This window comes from Cygnus atratus, chromosome 22 (genome assembly GCF_013377495.2).
Source record: "Cygnus atratus isolate AKBS03 ecotype Queensland, Australia chromosome 22, CAtr_DNAZoo_HiC_assembly, whole genome shotgun sequence".
Taxonomy (NCBI): Eukaryota; Metazoa; Chordata; class Aves; order Anseriformes; family Anatidae; genus Cygnus; species Cygnus atratus.
Genome location: NC_066383.1, coordinates 7,764,574 through 7,781,469, shown reverse-complemented (window position 1 = coordinate 7,781,469; position 16,896 = coordinate 7,764,574). Strand labels below are relative to the sequence as shown.

The 16,896-nt window shown below is 56.0% G+C and overlaps 1 protein-coding gene and 1 long non-coding RNA gene across 4 annotated transcripts in view; one reads left to right on the top strand and one right to left on the bottom strand.

The window, feature by feature from the left end:
• The window catches only part of BCL9L (BCL9 like), a 59,091-nt gene extending 49,946 nt beyond the window's left edge, over positions 1–9,145 (bottom strand). For 2 of the 3 annotated variants that reach the window (XM_035555702.2, XM_050715039.1), the window contains exon 1: positions 9,077–9,145. The gene's annotated coding sequence lies outside the window, so the exon portion shown is untranslated. Of the gene's footprint in view, positions 1–8,821; positions 8,856–9,076 lie in introns of those variants that run through there. The other variant, XM_050715038.1, reaches the window with a different exon arrangement.
• LOC118252434 (uncharacterized) lies at positions 7,186–16,362 on the top strand. Its single transcript, XR_004780135.2, has 3 exons — positions 7,186–8,429; positions 13,429–13,684; positions 15,506–16,362. It is a non-coding gene; the product is annotated as an uncharacterized LOC118252434 (long non-coding RNA).
• Positions 16,363–16,896: the final 534 nt, after the last annotated feature.

The following is a 16,896-nucleotide window of genomic DNA, read 5'->3' as shown; positions in this document are numbered from 1 at the left end:
TTGCTCCTTGCCAGGGAAAAGTTCAAACAAGGCTGCACAGACACAGGACACAAGCAGCTTTCAGCCCAGCCTGACTGCTGCACTTGAGGCCCGCCTGTGGCCGGAGCAGCTTCATTCAGGCCCCGTCTGGCCTGATCCCCTGTTACAGACCAGTGCTGGAACACATCCTGCCAAGGAAGTGGTGAAAGCTCCAGTGCTGTAGGGGTTTCCACAGTCCTGGCCAGCTTGCTGTCAGGAAGAGTCACCCAGAGATTCAGCCCTGGTTGTTGATTAGTTACTGCCCTTCGAAGCTTCCCAGCTACCTCCTTGCTACCCTGTGCCCGCAGGCCACCAATGCTGCGGGAGACCTACAGCGTGGCTGCTCGGGACCCTTGCAACTGAGTTCTGCGAGCCAGCATCCTCTGCTGACTGCAGCCTCGCACTGTGTCTTTTCAAGAAGCCAGGAGCCAGCGCAGTGCAACACACACCAGCATGAAGTAGCAATCACTTCACTGCTGAAATGCAGCCACAACGGAAGATGAGCATGATACGACACACAACTAGTGCTTACCGATACGCAACTAGTCAACAGAAACTTCTTTCTAAAGAGAATATTAAAAATATATTTTCTCTTGGGAAGACTGAAATGCTCCACGGAGTCCCGGTCTGCAGAATCAGGCAACTGATACACACCCAGTGAGACAGTTACCGAGCTTTGGGTGCCAAGTCAAGAAACACCATCCACGAGCCAACTTCATGTTGCAACCAAAAAGAAACAGCATCCCTTAAATTAAGCCCTTAAAAGAGACCTGAGTAAGACCCTTTGACATTTAAGCCCAGCAGCTCAGAGAGAGACATGACTGCAGGATGTTTCTTGGCCATTTAACAAACAACCATCTGCCAGCTGAGCAGCCGGTGAGCTCGCACAGCCTCAGCTTGGGTGGCAGCAGCTCCCCAGATGAAGGAGACCAGTGGCAGGAGCCGTGGCTTTGAGCCCCGTATCAAACGCAGCCCTCTTCCCCCCAGTCACTGCCCATGGAGAGCTTGGGGCTCCACTGCCTCCTCCAGACAAGGGCACAGTGCCCTGGTAGAACAGCACGTCTCCACGGAGCAAGCACCAGGCGAGGACGCACCTCACCAGCTTGTTTCCTCCGTTACACGTAGAGCAGACAGTTTGGAGGCCATGCAAATGCTAGCCACTGTGGTTGTTTGGAGCTCGTGACAAATGAGAGACCTGGCCACACACAGACACTTCTCCAAAGGGTATCACATAGAGCCGAGGGGAGGGTAGAAGGTTCACAGATGATTTCACAGGGCATGAATTGGTATTTGTGCACTGAGCCCACAGTGCCTCAGAACTCTTAGCTCTTTCACAGGCACAAATATCAGAGAAAGGCAGCAGAGCTCTGCTCCAGGGACTCCTGTTCTCATGCACGAAGCAGAGGCCACACAGGCAGAGGCGGGGCAAGCTCATTGCACACCAGCCCTGCCAGCCACCCTCCTCCTCTGCTGCTCTACATCGAGACTCATTTCCCATCCTCACCAGAGCATCCTGATCCCCTGAGTCACGACAGCCATTTCCCTGTCCATTCTACAAAAGACACAGCAGTCCCTTCGTGGACCACAGCTCTCCCTGGAGAACTGGGCACTAGTCACCAGCCAAAGACAGTTTGTGACTTTTGCTGCAACCACACCAATCACAGCTTTCTAAATCACAGTTTTCTCAGCTGGGCAAATCCTGGAGATCAGACACTCAGGGACTGGAATGCTCACAAGCACAGCAAGTGTGGAGGACACGTCACGAGAGAAGTTACTTTACCAGCTTCTAGAAAAACCCACTTACGCCTAGGCTCAAACAGGAGGCTGAGACCCAAAGCAGCAGCTAAGGACAAGTAGAGCAAGGAACGAGAATCAGGATTCCTGGCTTCTATCCCTAGCTCTGCCCCATATTCGCTTCCTGTCTTCACTTAAGTCATTTCCTTTCACTTTTCCTCTCAGTCTCTATTTTGGAGGTGAAAAAAGCAAGTCTTTGCTTCTGTGGATTGCTAGAAACCTCCTCTGGATTGTGACAGTGCAGAACACTGCTACTGCCAGAGGCTGAAAGACACACAACATGCACAGAGCCGTACTGCGCACACAAACCCCAGCAGAGCCTGGCATTTCCTGTGCTTACATTTCGAGAAGCACAGAGTCTGTAAACAGTCAGTGTTGTGGAGCATCTTTTACACAAACCATATCCTGGCTCGTTCTTCTCCTCAGTCACTACATTAAGCAGCAGAACAAGAAAAAGGAAAGCTGCTCAGCTGAACTAAGTCAGGAAGAGCAACACATCTGTACATAGCATCGCTCTGGAGATCCCGTGTGCAAGGAGGCAGCCTTCAAACCAACAGCAGCAAGGATGAGGGAAAACAGTGCAATGGGAAAAGAAGGGTTAAACATATTTAGAAAAAAAAAAAAATCAACCCAACCAGCAGCCGGAAGAGGCAGGATGGAGCAGAGGTGTCCTGGCTGCCTGCAGAGCTCAGCCCTCCTGCTCTCTAGCAGATCAGTCCTGTGGCCTCCCACACACTCAGGGAGAGGGAAGACCAGTAGGCATAGGCAGGAACAAGGAGCACTCTGTGGTTTTGCTCGGTATTTCAGGCCATCTCTCACACAGGAGGAGCTCCACTTTGCTTTCCAAGTCTCGCCCTCTCTGGCATGGATCACAAATCTGGCATCTGGCCCAGGACTTGGCTCCAGCAGAGCTCCTCACCAAACAGGGTGACGCCCCACCTCTGGGCACAGCACACAGCCCAGTCTTAAAGCCATCTTGAGGATATTTTACCCCTAGCATCAGAAGAGGCTCCCCCATCATCCCCTTGCTGGGATTCAAGGCCTCTTGTGTCAAATAGGAAAGAAAAAAACAAAACAAAACAACCCACAAAAACAGCTAGATCCTGCTCCTGGTGGAAGCCAAGCCCAGTGACAAAGTGCAGTTTTCTGTAGTGTCTCTGGAATTCCTGAAGGCAGGGGAGACTTAGCAGTCGGAGAGGAGCTCGTTTTCTGTTCCTTGACCAAAGCAGAACAGGTCACTCATACTGAAAGGTGAAGTCTGCAGCTTCTACACTAGGGACCTGAGAGGATGAAAGTTTGTGAAGCATGTGGAGAACAGCTGTAATTCAATTTATCACCCTTGAAGCAGAACCCTGAGAAAACGGACTTTTGTCTTGGAAGATAAAAGTGTGAAGCTGACATTTCTCGTCAGGAAATCTGGACTCTGGAAGGGCAGAGACCATTGTGGTCCCCTGTAAAGCAAGGGCCAGCGTGTCCACCTCAGGAGGGGGCCTTCCTCCATATCGATTCTGCTGGGACCTGCCCCGTGACAACCTGCTCCCTGCTGTCCCAGAGTCCCTAGCCGACAGGCACGACCACCTAGCGCTGGTGCCGAGCTAACGCAGCTAACAACAGCTTCTGAGCTGAAGCGGGCTGTGCCCCGCCAGCATGGCGCATGGCTGAAGCTGGCACTTGACCTGCCTTCACCTGAGCAGCAGTCTGCCAGAGATTCCCAGGCACAGACAGCACGTTCTTCTGCCTACATCTGCCCAGAAGGATGCAGCGTGACAAGATGCTAGGTACAGGCCCTGACCTCCCCACCTGGCTGTGCAGTGGAGCTGGGAACCACTGCCACACAGGGATAGAGGGGAGTCACTACTGCCATCTGTCCAGGCACCAGCAGCCGCTGAAGAACCAACCCCACTTCCCCAGGAAGAGCTGGCAGCTGAGGACGTGGGTAGAGGCCTCATCCCTGGAGTTGCACCCAGCCTGGACGCACAGCCAGTGAGAGAGGAACAGGTTCCCACTGCACTGCTTCGAGTGGTGCACCCCAGCATCCCCACGCTGCCTGCTGCGGCAGAGGGTCACAGCCAGCGCCAGGAAAACCCTGCCAGGTCAGGAGAGGCACGAGACCGGCAGCGTGTCACAGGGTGGCAGCAGGACTGCAAGCTGGGAAGGGAGGGCAGCAGCAAGCAGGACTCAGACCTGCTCAGGACGCAGATGTCCAGTGCACCCATTTCTAAGGCTTTGGATAGCCATGCCAAGGTGTCCCGTGTCCCTCTTCTACCACACCAGCGACCAGAAAGCTCAGGGCACTGACGAGCACTGCTCTGCTTGCCAAGGAGGCGAGGAGCAGGCAGGGCCCCTGGCAGGGCGCCCCTCTGTAACGTGGCTTTCCCTTAAATCAAAAGCAGGTGCCAGTGACACCAACTGCTTCCTCTGTGCTGACTCCTGCCGAGTATGGCCTTGTGGCAGCTACAAACGCCAATGTGAACTGGTCCCAGTTCAAAAAATAATCCATTACTCTTTCCCACCTTTGACGAGGAACTGAGTTTCAAAGAAAATCAGGCAGGGAAAGAGAAAACCAGCTCCTCATTCGTATGAACTGCCTGGTGTGAAGCAGATGATCTGGAACATGCACCACGGAAGGAGGAAGGGTGCCTCTGATCCACACCATGTGGTGTGGCTGGTGCCAGGCAGAGGCTAAAGAAGGGCAAAACAGAGCAACAGAAGAACATCTCTGCCATTCTCCAGTAGCAGTTCCTGGGTAGCATCCACTCAGGGCTTCCCAGGGGAGTGCTCACAGAAGGGAACACAAATCAGAGGAGTAGAAACAGGCCTACTGGAAGGTAGTACACTTCAAAACAGAAGTCAAGAAGAAACAAGGCATTTTTTCCTACAATCCTCGGCCTCACCCCCATCTCAGAACTGATGAAAATGCAGAACTGAGTAGCGAATGAGCTGCAATTCTTTCCCAGACCCTCTGCCCCAAGGCATGTATTTTACCACCTCTTCATCGCTACCACAAACTTCTGTTTTCATAAGGTAGTTTTAACCTCACGGAGATCAACAAACCACTTAAAGTCGGTACCAAAGCTCCTGCACCTCCTGGAAACAATGAATCACACATGAGATCAACAGAACCCATATTTGTCAGTCCACATCTTCCTGGGAAGAAGGAAGCTCAGCCCAGTGGAGCCAAGTGACGCTGAGGCCTACCCTGTGTTAGTTTGATTTGCCAGAAGAGTCATGCTAGCAAACCTCCTAGCGCTTCACTGATAGGGCTTCAATAACACTGGTGACATACTCCTGTGTCTGTATATCGTGTCTCTAGGATATCCCTGTCCATCCATACACCCGTACACCTTCTGTATCAAAGTTTCTGTTCAGTGTCATCCACCACAAATCTAGCACAACCTTCCTATTCTCCCCCTTTTCCAGGGGGAGACAGAGGCACTGGCATGGCTTTGAGTCTTTGAGCACCAAAAGAGCACCAGCACAAGGAAAATAATATTTGTGGGGCAAATGCTGGGCTTATGTTGACTATGTTGCCATGGGGGGCGTGTCAGCATCTCTGGGAAGACACAGCAGCAGAAAGAGCCAACCAATTCCATTATGGCTCCAGAGTGACCTCAACATGGAGAAGGTGATGAGAAGAGCACTCCCTGATGGGCTCCCTGCGATCCCATGGGATGCAGAAGCAGACAGAATCATAGAATGGCTCAGTCTGGAAGGGGCCTTACAGATCATCTAACTCCAACCCCCCTGCCCTGGGCAGGGATGCCACCCACTAGATCAGGTTGCCCAGGGCCTCATCCAACCTTGAACACCTCCAGCGATGGGGCATCCACAATTTCTCTGGGCAGCATGTGCCAGTGCCTCACTACCCTTACAGTGGAGAACTTCCTCCTAATGTCTAATCTAAATCTATCCTCTTTCAGTTTAAGACCATTCCCCCTTGTCCTATCATTATCTACTTGAGGAAAGAATCCTTCTCCATCCTTTTTATAAGACCCTTTTAAGTACTGGAAGACTGCAATGAGGTCTCCCTGGAGCCTTCTCTTCTCCAGACTGAACATCCCCAACTCTCTCAGCCTGTCTTCATAGGAGCAGAAGAAAATCGCCATTAGAGGGAGTTTTGGAAAGCAGCAGTTCAGACAGCTAGGACTCATAGGTGAAACAGACCCTTGGCGGATTCTCGGGCAGGAATAGCAAAAATCTGTCGAGTATATTTTTCCACTGGGGACCTACTCCCCCAGAAAAGGCCTGCATGTGAGCTCCATCAGCCAGAGTATCTAAACCTGGATAGAGCACTAAGGAATTAAGAGCTGGAACCCAGCCTATGCCATCCCCAGGAAATGGCTAGACCCAAGCAGCTTAAAACCTATCATAATAGTTAGAATAAACAACTAATCCCAGCAAGAACACATCTGGACCTCAGGGCAGACAGGCACGTACCAGAGCACTCCAGTAGCTGAAGTTCCACTCTTAACAGCAGCTAAACCCGATGCAATCATCTAAGACAGCACAAAGAAGCAAAGGTTGCCCTGACGCCCCAACGCTGAACTAGACACCGTAACACACAAGAGACAGCGCACAGCAAACAATCCCAAGACCCATCTTTTACCTGGGACTCATCAACCAACGGCAGACGACAAGGGTAAGCCACAAAGAGCTCTACAACGATGAGAAACAGCACCTGTCAGGACACATGTGATGCTCCCAAAGAGGGAACCAAGAGCTTCCTGCGTAGCTAATGCTCCCTTCCACACCTCTTCACACAGGAAGCACTACTGGGAGGGAGAGCACTCCAAGCACTTCAGCAGGAATGAACAGCAAGGAGAAGGAAAAACAAAGACTTCTTCCCGCCAGAGCAGCAAGTGTGGAGGATTTCACTCTATCTGGGTTGAAGAGCCTAGATGCGCTTGGACTTCGAAGATTCCAAGCATGCACAAGCAAGGTGCACAGCTCTGTGGACCTGCTGGTTATACTGGAGGTGCACCAGTTTAACTCCAGGGCATCTCTGGCAGCTGCCATGGAAGAGCAAAGAGCTGGTGGTTCCAGCGTCACGCCAGCCAAGTCACCTCACGTAGCAGTTCATCCCCGCTGTTACACAGCAGCAAGACAGCAACCTTCCCAAACCAACACAATACGATGCAAAAGGTAGAGGGTTTTAAAATACATCATTTTTTCACTTTCTTCAACTGAACATCTGTGGTTTTAAATTTGTAAGATTTCAGTTAGGTGCTGCATTTTTTTTTTAATTTTTTTAGCAGGCATCTAGAAAGAGGAAAGGGACTTTCAGGGGGAGGCAGATGTAGTGGCACCTACAACATTATAACAGAAAATACTGAACACCACAAAATGGATCTTCTAGGTATCAAAGATACAGGTCAAGGTGGCAAGGAGGCACTGATCACACCATTTACACAGCAGAAATGGCAAAATACATGAAAAAAAAAAGAAAACAAAGACTCTATAGCATTTAGAGTACGAATGCTCTGGAAAAAAAAACTCCAATGAGGATGGCAATTATTGTAGAAAAAACAAACTGACACATTCCCAGGATTTTCTTTCTACCAAGGAGAAAGAGGGAATCGTGCACCAGTGTGGACTCGGTGATCTTTGTATCAGTATCAGCCCCAGGTGTATTACATATCCACGCACAGCTACAGCCAGCCATGGCACTGGAGTCAGAGGAGGTCCTGCTTTGGCACTGACACAGCCTTGCCATGAGACCTTGGGCAAATCACTTCCTCTGTGACTCAGTTTCTTATCCTGCCTGCTGTGAAAGTAGCAAAACAACGTGCACAACCCTGTGCAGAGACCTGGCAACAGATGGACAGACGGACTGAGCTGCGTGTCACTGCTGCATGCCCGGCATGAACCAGTATTTGGATGGGGTCGAGAATTGGAGCCGCACTCACAGAGCAGGTTACACAGGTCAGCAGCAGACAGCTAAATCTCGTAGTGCTGCTCTGCAGGGACACACCACAGCCAAAGGTGTGCAATTGTCATCTGCACCGCACTGTCAGGATCCCTTTGCGTCGCATGCCCAGGACACAACCATAGGACACCACAGCCCTACACCTTGTCGAATAGCACTGCCCCCAGGGCGTGCAGACGTTGCAAGCAACAACACAACAGCCTGCCCTGTCATGTAGCATTACTTACGTGTTCAGATATGCATCCTTCTCACATTTCTACTCCAGCAAGTGGTTGCTAGCAGAGCAGGGCTAGGACAAGTCACCACCTGCTAATGACATGTCCCTAATACAACACAGCGAAGATTTTGTTACATCGGTTCCTTTCTGTGCACAGCTCAAGCACAAGGAAAGAACATACGTCTAAGATTCCTCCCCCCTTCCTTTTTTTTTTTTTTTTTCTCCTCCAAACTGACCGCATGCCTGATTTACCTCAGGAGAGAACAGAAGCACATCGATCAAGGCACTGAAAGAAAGAGGGGAGAGAGCTGGCATCGAGGGCGGGCTCAAACAAGAGCATTTACTTCAACCCTACCTACGTGAAGTGCAAGGACTCCAAACAGAGGAATCCCTGCTCCAGTCCTTGCTGGGGCTTTAACACCACTGATAATGCCTTGCAAAATCCAGAGCGGCCCAGGCAAAACCAGGCACGGTGTAAGTAAGAAGTTCTTTGCATCTACAGCAGAGCCCAGATCAGGCTCTCTGCTCCTTGTGGAGTTACCAGCAGCAGCAGAAGCGACAGATTCGAAGGACCCAAGAAAAGCAATCTCTAAAATGTAAAAAGAGAGTTGGAAGGGCCACGCAGACCAGAGGTGACGTCCGAGACGCACCCAAAGACAGCACGAGCGTTGACAGCAAAGCCCTGGCCAACCCATGCAGTCGGCGAGGCTGCACAGCCTGGGCCGGACACGGACCGCGCGAGCCGCGCGCCCCGCACCGCCGCTCAGGGGCCGGATCCGCGTGGGAACCGCCACCTGCCCCGGCCGGGCTGCGCCGAGGCCCGGGCCCTTTCCGCAAGTTCCTACCGCGCCTGCTGAGGAACGCACCGGCGCCGCTCCCTCCGGCCGCCCGCCGCCCCCCGGGAGTGGCGGCAGGACGGCTCAGCGCCTCCCGGCTCGGCGCCCCGCTCCCGGCTCGGCCCGCCCCCGACAGCCGCGGGGCCGCCGCCGCGGGGCCGGGGCCGGCGTCCCGAGCCCGCCGCCGCCGCTCGCCGGGGCGGGCGCCGCGCGGGCGCCGCGTCCCGAGGCGGAACAATGGGGCGCCGCCGAGCGCGGCCGCGGTGCCGGCGGCGGGGCACTCACCTCGGCGGCGGCGCGGCTCAGGGCAGGCCGGGCGAGCCCCCCGTGGCGGCGCGGCGCTGCTCCGCGGGCTGCTCAGCGCCGGCCGGCGGCGCGGGGCCGGCCGCGCGGGCCGGGCTCATGGCTCGGCCGCCCGCCGCAGGGCCGCGGGCCGTGCCCCCGCCGCTCGCCCCGGGGCTGGGCCGCGGGGGGCGCGCGGCGAGCGGAGCCCGGCGCCCCGCTCCTGCCGCTCTCGCCGGCGGCGGCTCCAGCCCGCGCCCGACGGCGGAGGTCGGCGGCCGGCCGCGGCGAGCAGCGGCTTCCCTCGCGGCCCCGAGCCGCGGGCGGCTTCCCCGCCGTGCGGGCGGCCCGGCGCGGGCGGGCGGCTCCGGTGCCGGCGGCCGCGGCAGCCCGGGCGCGGGCGGGGGCGCCGTGGCGAGGGGCAAGGCGCTGCGTGCCGAGTGCTCCTTTCTCCGCCGGAGCCTGAATAATCATTTGGAGAAACAGGATCATTCACTTTCCTCCGTGCGAGGAGCCAAGCGCTGCCCTGTCAAAATAAAAGCCCCGCTCGCTCCGCCGCCGATTAACCGCCTCCCGATCGCGGGCTCTCCGCCGGCCTCCCAGCGGCCTGCCGGGGACGAGCACCTTGCGGGGCGGCGCCGGAGCCGCCCGGCCGCCGGGACGGGGCGCGGGGCCCGCCGCCCGCCCGCCCTCGGCGGGGCGCGGGGCGGCGGCGCCCGGCCCGGCCCGGCCCGGCCCGGCCGAGCCCCCCGCCGCCCTCGCCGGGCTCGGGGGCGCCGTCCCCGCGCTCCCCCGGAGCGCCCCGAGCGGGCCCGCGGCGGCCCCGCGCCGCGCCCAGGTGAAGGCTCCGGCCGCGGCCGGCCTGCCCCTGCCAGCGCCGAGGCGGGGGACGGGCCGCCCCGCGGGGGTGCGGATAAAATGGCCTCGGTTCTGCGAGGGGCCTGCGGCCGAGAAACTTTCCCCACGTGCCACGGAACGCGGCAAACGGCACCAAAAGAAATAAAGCCTGCAGGAGAGGGCTCGGCCCGGCACTCCTTGCAGCAGACCCCAAGCTGAACGCCTGCTCTGCGTGCAAACCACGGCACGGTCACGGAAAGGGAGAGGGGCACCTCGCAGAACAGGGGGGTCCCCTCGTTCCAAACGGCACTCGCGCTTTACGGACACGCAAGAGCACGTCCAGACAGAGCTGGGCACTGCCGACACCAAGGCAGAGCCAGGCTGAGCCTGCAGCTGCGGCGCTGCTGCCGTGGCCAGGTCAGCCTTCCACAGGGCGACCATCAAAGCAGCAGCAGCAGCGAGTGACTGCTACCAGGACTTTAGGTCTTACGGAGACCTCCAACTTGGAGACACCGCCAGCTCAGGCAGCAGCTGCCAGAACACCCTTGTCCAGGCCATAGGCAGCAAGGGAAGAGAGCGCCTGGCACCTGGCACTCAGGCTGAAGCTGCCTCTTAGCCCCCTAAGTGGAGATGTCTGTCTCCCTCCAAGCGACTGTCCGGATGTGTGTCTGACTGTGCTAACAGGAACGTTACGCACCCAGTTATCTTGCAGCAATACGATTACCTATGGGTCTCCGTTTTGCCCTTCTGCAGCAATACCACCAGTGAATGCACACATCCCAGACCTCCCTACAACAGCATCGGGACCTCAGCGCCCATCTCTCAGTTACTCAGGCTTGGTTTATCAGCCCACTCTGATCCACTGCGACACTTCAGATGAAACCCCTCAAGCCTCATATTTAAGTTGTGCTGACACCCCGTGTACCCTGCTCTCGAACACTGATGAACCAGGGATATCTCACACCTGAACCCCTCCCCGCTGCCACTCCTAGACCCTACACACAAGACACACAAACGCACACAGCACTGGCCCCAGTATTGAGGAATGGCAGTAAACTGCTGTCTTTACCAACAGTTTTCAACATCTTAACCACCCTCCGTAGACAGGTATGCTGGGGTGAAGGTGACAGGAGCAGGAAGAAGCAGAGGAGACTCAAGGAGCACAGAGATGAGGGAGACGAGGTGACTGGAGATAGCTGGGTGCACACTCCGCCAGAAGTAATACCTATTTCAGATACACAACTTGCTTCAGACGGGTGGCAGGAAGGAAGCCCTCCATGCAGCATATGGCACAGGCCTCGGGAGCTGCAGCCCAACTGGGAGACTGCTGCTGCTACAGGCATGTGATGGACACAGCTGAGGAAGGACACAGCTGCCTCGCTGGCTGCTCTTTGCGTGCTCCCTCCCCCCTGCAAGCAGAGGGGAGCTGTACAAGTGTGCACACAGTAGGCTATTAAGACAGTCCACCCGCTTCTGGATGATGCCAGCAGCATCCTAACCAGGACGTCACCTTCCTGTCTGCAGTGCACTAACTGTTCAGGGGTGGGCTGGGAAGAGAAGAGAGGGCTGGAGGCAGGGACCACTTGGCAGCATCTTAAAGCGTTGCAGAGCTAAAGGGGATCCAGGGACAAGCAATCAATCTCAGCTGATGGGAAGCAGCAGCCCTAATTGAAAATGAAAATACACCTTTCCCTCCTGCTCCGTGTGCGCGCACATCAGCGGCCGCAGCCAGAGCCAGACCCTCAGCCGTTAACCCTCCCCGCCTCGGAATGACACAGCAAGAAAATACCAGCCGCCCCCGGCGGGCCCGCACAGGGGCTCGCTCCGGCCCCGCGGCTCCGACGCCGAGAGCCCCGAGCTGCCCGGGGGCCCCGCCGCGGCTCAGCGCCCGCTGGAGCGGAGCCCCGGGGCGGCCGCTCCCGGCCCCGCCGCGCGGCGCCGCGGGACGCGCCCGCCCCTCGCGGGCCCGGCGGCTGCAGGGCGCGGCGGGGCCCGGGCCCCGCAGGCGGCGCGGAGCGGGGGCGCCCGGGGACGCGGCGGCAGCGCCCCCTGGCGAGGCGCGGGGCGGCGGCTCCCCGCGGGCCGTGCCGAGGGGGCGGCGGGGCGCGGCGCCGCTCCCCCCCCCGCCGAGGCGGGTCGGTGCGGCTGGGCGCGGGGCACGGCCCGCGGAGCTCGGCGCGGCGAGCTTCGGCTGCCGCGGCCAGGAGGCAGCCGAGGGAGGGAAGGCAGAAGCGAGCTCGCTGCTGCCCGAGCCGAACGGAAAGGACCGGGAGTCCTCCTCTGACGGGGTTTTCCCCCGGGAGCAGAGCGGCTTCGCCCACCCGCAGAAGAGCCTGGGGAAACCAGCTGAGGCCGGAGCAGACGACAGGGACGATTTGCAGATGTGCCTTTGCTCACCCGAGGTTTTTCTCAGCACCCGCCCTTGGCGAACAGGAAGGCTGGGCAACAGGCACAGTTCACAGCAGAATCGAGGTCTTTGCAAAAAGCAGCAGCGAGCTCGGGGGAGTTCAACCGGAGCACGCAGTGCAGACCCAGGCCGTCCAGCCACCCACCCCTGCCCAGGCACTAGACACAACTGCTAAGGAACTGGGAACCCAGGCAAGGGGTGCAACAAATGCAGTGACAAAATGCTGAAGGCAGAAGTCTTTCATTTGCTTATACCAAGCACCCCGCCGTACTCTGGCATTCCCCTTCCAAGCAGCAGCGAGGCCGTACATCAGCAGGCAGCGACGTCTTTTTGTTTTCATCCTTCCCAGTAGCAGGATGGGGCTCGCATCCCTTCACAGGGCATGCGCAGGCACACAGGGTTAAAGACAGTGCCCAGCCACTGCTGTCTGGCGCACAGCAACCAGCATGCACGCAGGCAGGCCGACTCGTTCCCTCCATCTCAGCCTGATGCAGCAGGGCAGGGGATGGGGGGAGTCACCCTCTCACCACCTCTCCCTCTCTCCCCTTCCCCTCGGCCTCCCATGCTCCCTACATCAGAGCCCCTCACACCTCTCCCAGACTGCACATACAAAAGTGGACGAGTGAGGCTGGGAAATGGCAGCAGGAGGATCAGCTGCTGCCAGCTCAGTGCTGAGCCTCTGTCTTTAACATCTGCTGGGCTAGCTGCCTTCCCTGCACTTGAGTCTGACTCCCAGTCTCCTGTTCCCTCCTTTATCATTACACCTACACTAGGAGAGACAGGGAGGGGAGGAGACGGGGAAGCAGAGTCCTTGGAGCTCCTCAAAGCCTTCCTATGCCAACAACACAGCAGCAGCTCATTCCAGGAGCTACCTGGTACATCAGCACGTTTGCGAGCCCATGGCTGAGAAGCCCAGACTGGCTGTTACCTGCCCCTTTTTTTCTTTACACCACTGGAGATTTTTCTCCCCATGTATTCTTTACTAGCAAATCAGTGCTAATGAGAAGTGCTGGCTTGACAGCTTGGACACGAGGGCCTGCCCCTCATCACCAAGGGAGAACCTGTGCTGGGCATTTCAACAAGTGAGCTAATCCTTCCCTCTCTCTTGCAGGTCAATTCATTCTTCCACTGGCAGAAGGCGTTCAGTCTCCCTGGCTCTTCCAGATCATGACCCCCTGCATGCTCACAGTGACAGGGAAAGTACAACGAGCGAAATGCACACCCAACTACTTCAAGAGCCTCCCCTCCAAACTGGATTTCCCTGGGCCAAAGACCAAGAGGAGGCCACCTGCGACCAAGACGCCAGACTTTACTGTGAGGCACTACAACCAGCAACCCAGAAGCTCCTGACACATTTTACTGTGCTGGTATGTATGCTATACGTGGCTGGGATCGCAGTGCGTAGGCACCCCACGGAGCGTCTGTACTACATTTACCAATGGAAAGGACCCAAGGACAGGGTGGTGCTGTTCCTAGCTATCCCCAGAGGAACAAAAGGGTTAATTGTCCTGGAACAGACTAAACTGGGATTATCACATGATGCTGCTCTAGTATCAGCTATACACTTTGGAAAGTTTTTGTTATTGCTTTTATTTGAAGCCTGATGCACTACTGCAACTTTCCCTTTCAGTCTGCACCCTTTCTTACAGGCACGCAGGGAACCAAGCTACATAGTTGTTGGGAAGACAGAGGTACCCCCAATGCCACAAAAGCACAAGTATTCAGCCCTCAGGTCTTTGGATGCTGTTTTTCCCCCCTTCATTTGATAAAATCAGGAGACAGATCCAAGTCACAAAGTTCAGAAGCAGAGATGGAACTTCCTCAACACTCATGCTGTTGTAGTCACAGTTTGGCTCAGGTCAGCCCATGCTGCTTTCTTAAGAAGCTTGAGCAGCAACCCTGTGATGTATGTGATGTGCTGTGGAGTAATTTGCTCAGGCAAGGAGCTTGAGCCACACTAGCTGGAAAGCACTAGCTAGGAAAACAGGGAGCTAAAGGTGGTGGGCGTACAGAAGACACTGGGCTACAGGGTCACAGCCTTGTCCTGTTGCAGTTTCACTGAGGACACAGAGTACAGGGAATCCAGGTCCCATGGCTCTGGAACTTGTTCGTTCCTCTCACCTCTCCAGAACGCCATCCCCGAGCTCAGGCCCTCACAAGACCCCTGTGGGCAAGGCCCTCATTACACTTATGAATATTATTAATTAGGCCCAATTAACTACACTGGAATTGATGTGATTCACAGTTAGCTGGAGCTGTCTCTTTGTGAACGGTTTCCCTAGTGGCTCACTCCAGTCTCAGATCAACCCCCAGTAGAGCCTTTGGTGATGGAAGAACACAGATTACCTGGGATGAAGGAAGCAAGTCTGGGGCTGTGAAACACCTTGGTGACAACATGCTGCTTTGCTGATCGATGTACCTGAGCACAGAGGTGTAGCAAGGAGGTTGCCTAATCCCTGTGGTTACAGACAGGCCTGACATTAAGAGCTAGTCCCTTCGTCTGCAGCAAAGGCATCTGCCAGAAGGCACAGAGTAGGAAACTTGTGGCAGCTCCAACACTCAATCCACAGACCTGGCACGTGCAGGCTCACTCATCCCACGTTCCCCAGGAAAGGCAAAGGTCCAGAAAGGAGATGGAAGAGGTGTTTTTTACTGCAGAGGTAGACTCTGGCCTAAAAACATCTCAGCTCTCCTGAACAGTCCTGCCCTCTACATAGACTCCAGGCCACTGTGTCCCTTCTCTCTCAGACACTGGCACAGGATCCTGTCCCACAGACTTGCAAGTACCTGCCACGGTTCCATCTCTCCCAGGCTGCATCATCAGGTCTCAATCCCACTTCTGTTTTGATGGTACCACAAGCTGTTACTCAGGGAAATGGGTAAAAAGCCAGCCCAGCAGAGGCCCCAGGTCTGTGCCTGGCCTTGAAGCCTACAGTCCAGCCAGGGAAGAATAGGCTCCCTCGTTACACGCTCATTAGAGTCTGAGCAGGGCCACAGCCAGCAGCAGGCAGCTGTGAGAAGCCTGTGCTACCTCTCCCACTTCTGTAGCTGCCTAGGCAGCACGTGCTGTTGGCCAGATGAATCTAGAAAGGATCAGGAGTGGCCAGTTTGGCTTCTACACTCTTTTCAAAGGAGGATCCCAGACTGTTTCATTCACTCTAACTTATTAACCATCACCTATCCAACAGGCCAAAGCCATTAACTTACTGCTGCCAGAAGAAACTGGGGAGCATGAATATGACATACGACGTGATGCAGTCAGCCCCAGCCTCCTGCTCAGTGCCCTCCTGTTGGGAGTCAGGCCCTGCTCTATCTGACCAGGTGGGTCCTGTGGCCCCCTCCATGCCCCGTGGGATCTTCCTATGCTGCATTTGTAAAGGCAAAATGCAGCCTGCACTGGAGCACCAGAGGAGAATTTAATCAGGCTAAGCAGTCCTCCTCCCAAATAAGAATACCCTACTGCAGTCACAGTGCAGCTGACACACCATCTTCTTGCAAAAACTTAAACTCCTGACACAATTCAGGATCACAAAGGTGCTGAGTCTCCAGATGTTGTACATTTTGCTATTACTACAATATCAGATGCACTCCTAAAACACATGTTTCCAGGCATGGCACTGTTCTTCAAGCCTTCTCCCTTGACAGTTACTTCCACACGCTCTGAATGACCATGCCAGACTAATGTTCTCATGAGCTCAGATGTTCATTGCAGCCCACATCCACTGCGGTGTGCACAAAGCCCTGATACCACTAGGATTCTGGCACAGGAGATGAGCTCAACTCCTACTACAGCACCCTGGTCTCAGGTGGCCTCTGCTATGCGCTACAGCCATATAAAGGGTACCTACAGCATCACAGGCCCGTGCCAAGTGCCAGGAGACAGGTTGCTTGGAAGCTAGCTCATCAGCAGCCTCGTGCAACTGCCAGCAGCACGTCAGGATACAGGATAAGTGGTTCCTAAACTACTTGGGCCAGGGCTGCAGTGTTCTCATTGCATGGGGCCCTGCACAGACATTTGCTTCACTGCTTACTGTCTCATTAAACTGCTGTTGTCCTGAGTAGTCTCTGGTTGGTGGCAAACCAAGTAGGAGCTCAGGGTTACTGGCACTGAAGCGAGGAAGGAACTCCTGCCAGCCAGCAAGGGTGGGAGCTGCCTCTCTCACCTCAGGCAGAGACATGAAAACTGGAGCCCACAAGGCAGCCTGCACAGCTGCAGCAGCTGACAGCAGGACAGACTCCAGCCTGCTGTCAGAGAAGCAAACGCCAGCAGCGTCTGCAGGGAGCAAAGGGTTAAACCATTTAGCAAGGCCACCGGTGTGATAAATGCAGCAATCAGCAAAGACAGCACCTCCCACTGCCACCCAGGGCCTGGGCTGGCTGGGGAGCTAGGAAGGTGGCAGGGAATGGGGTGGGTGGGGAGGACTCTTATCCTGATATGGCTCCTTCCTTCCAAGTGAGGGTTTGGAAAAACTGAGCAGGCAGGGTTGGCTCTGAAATCACAGCGCCTCAGTGACACAAAGCCAGCCAGATCCCCCCTCCGAACCAGAGGGAAGGCAGGCAGCTGGGTGGGCCGGGGTGT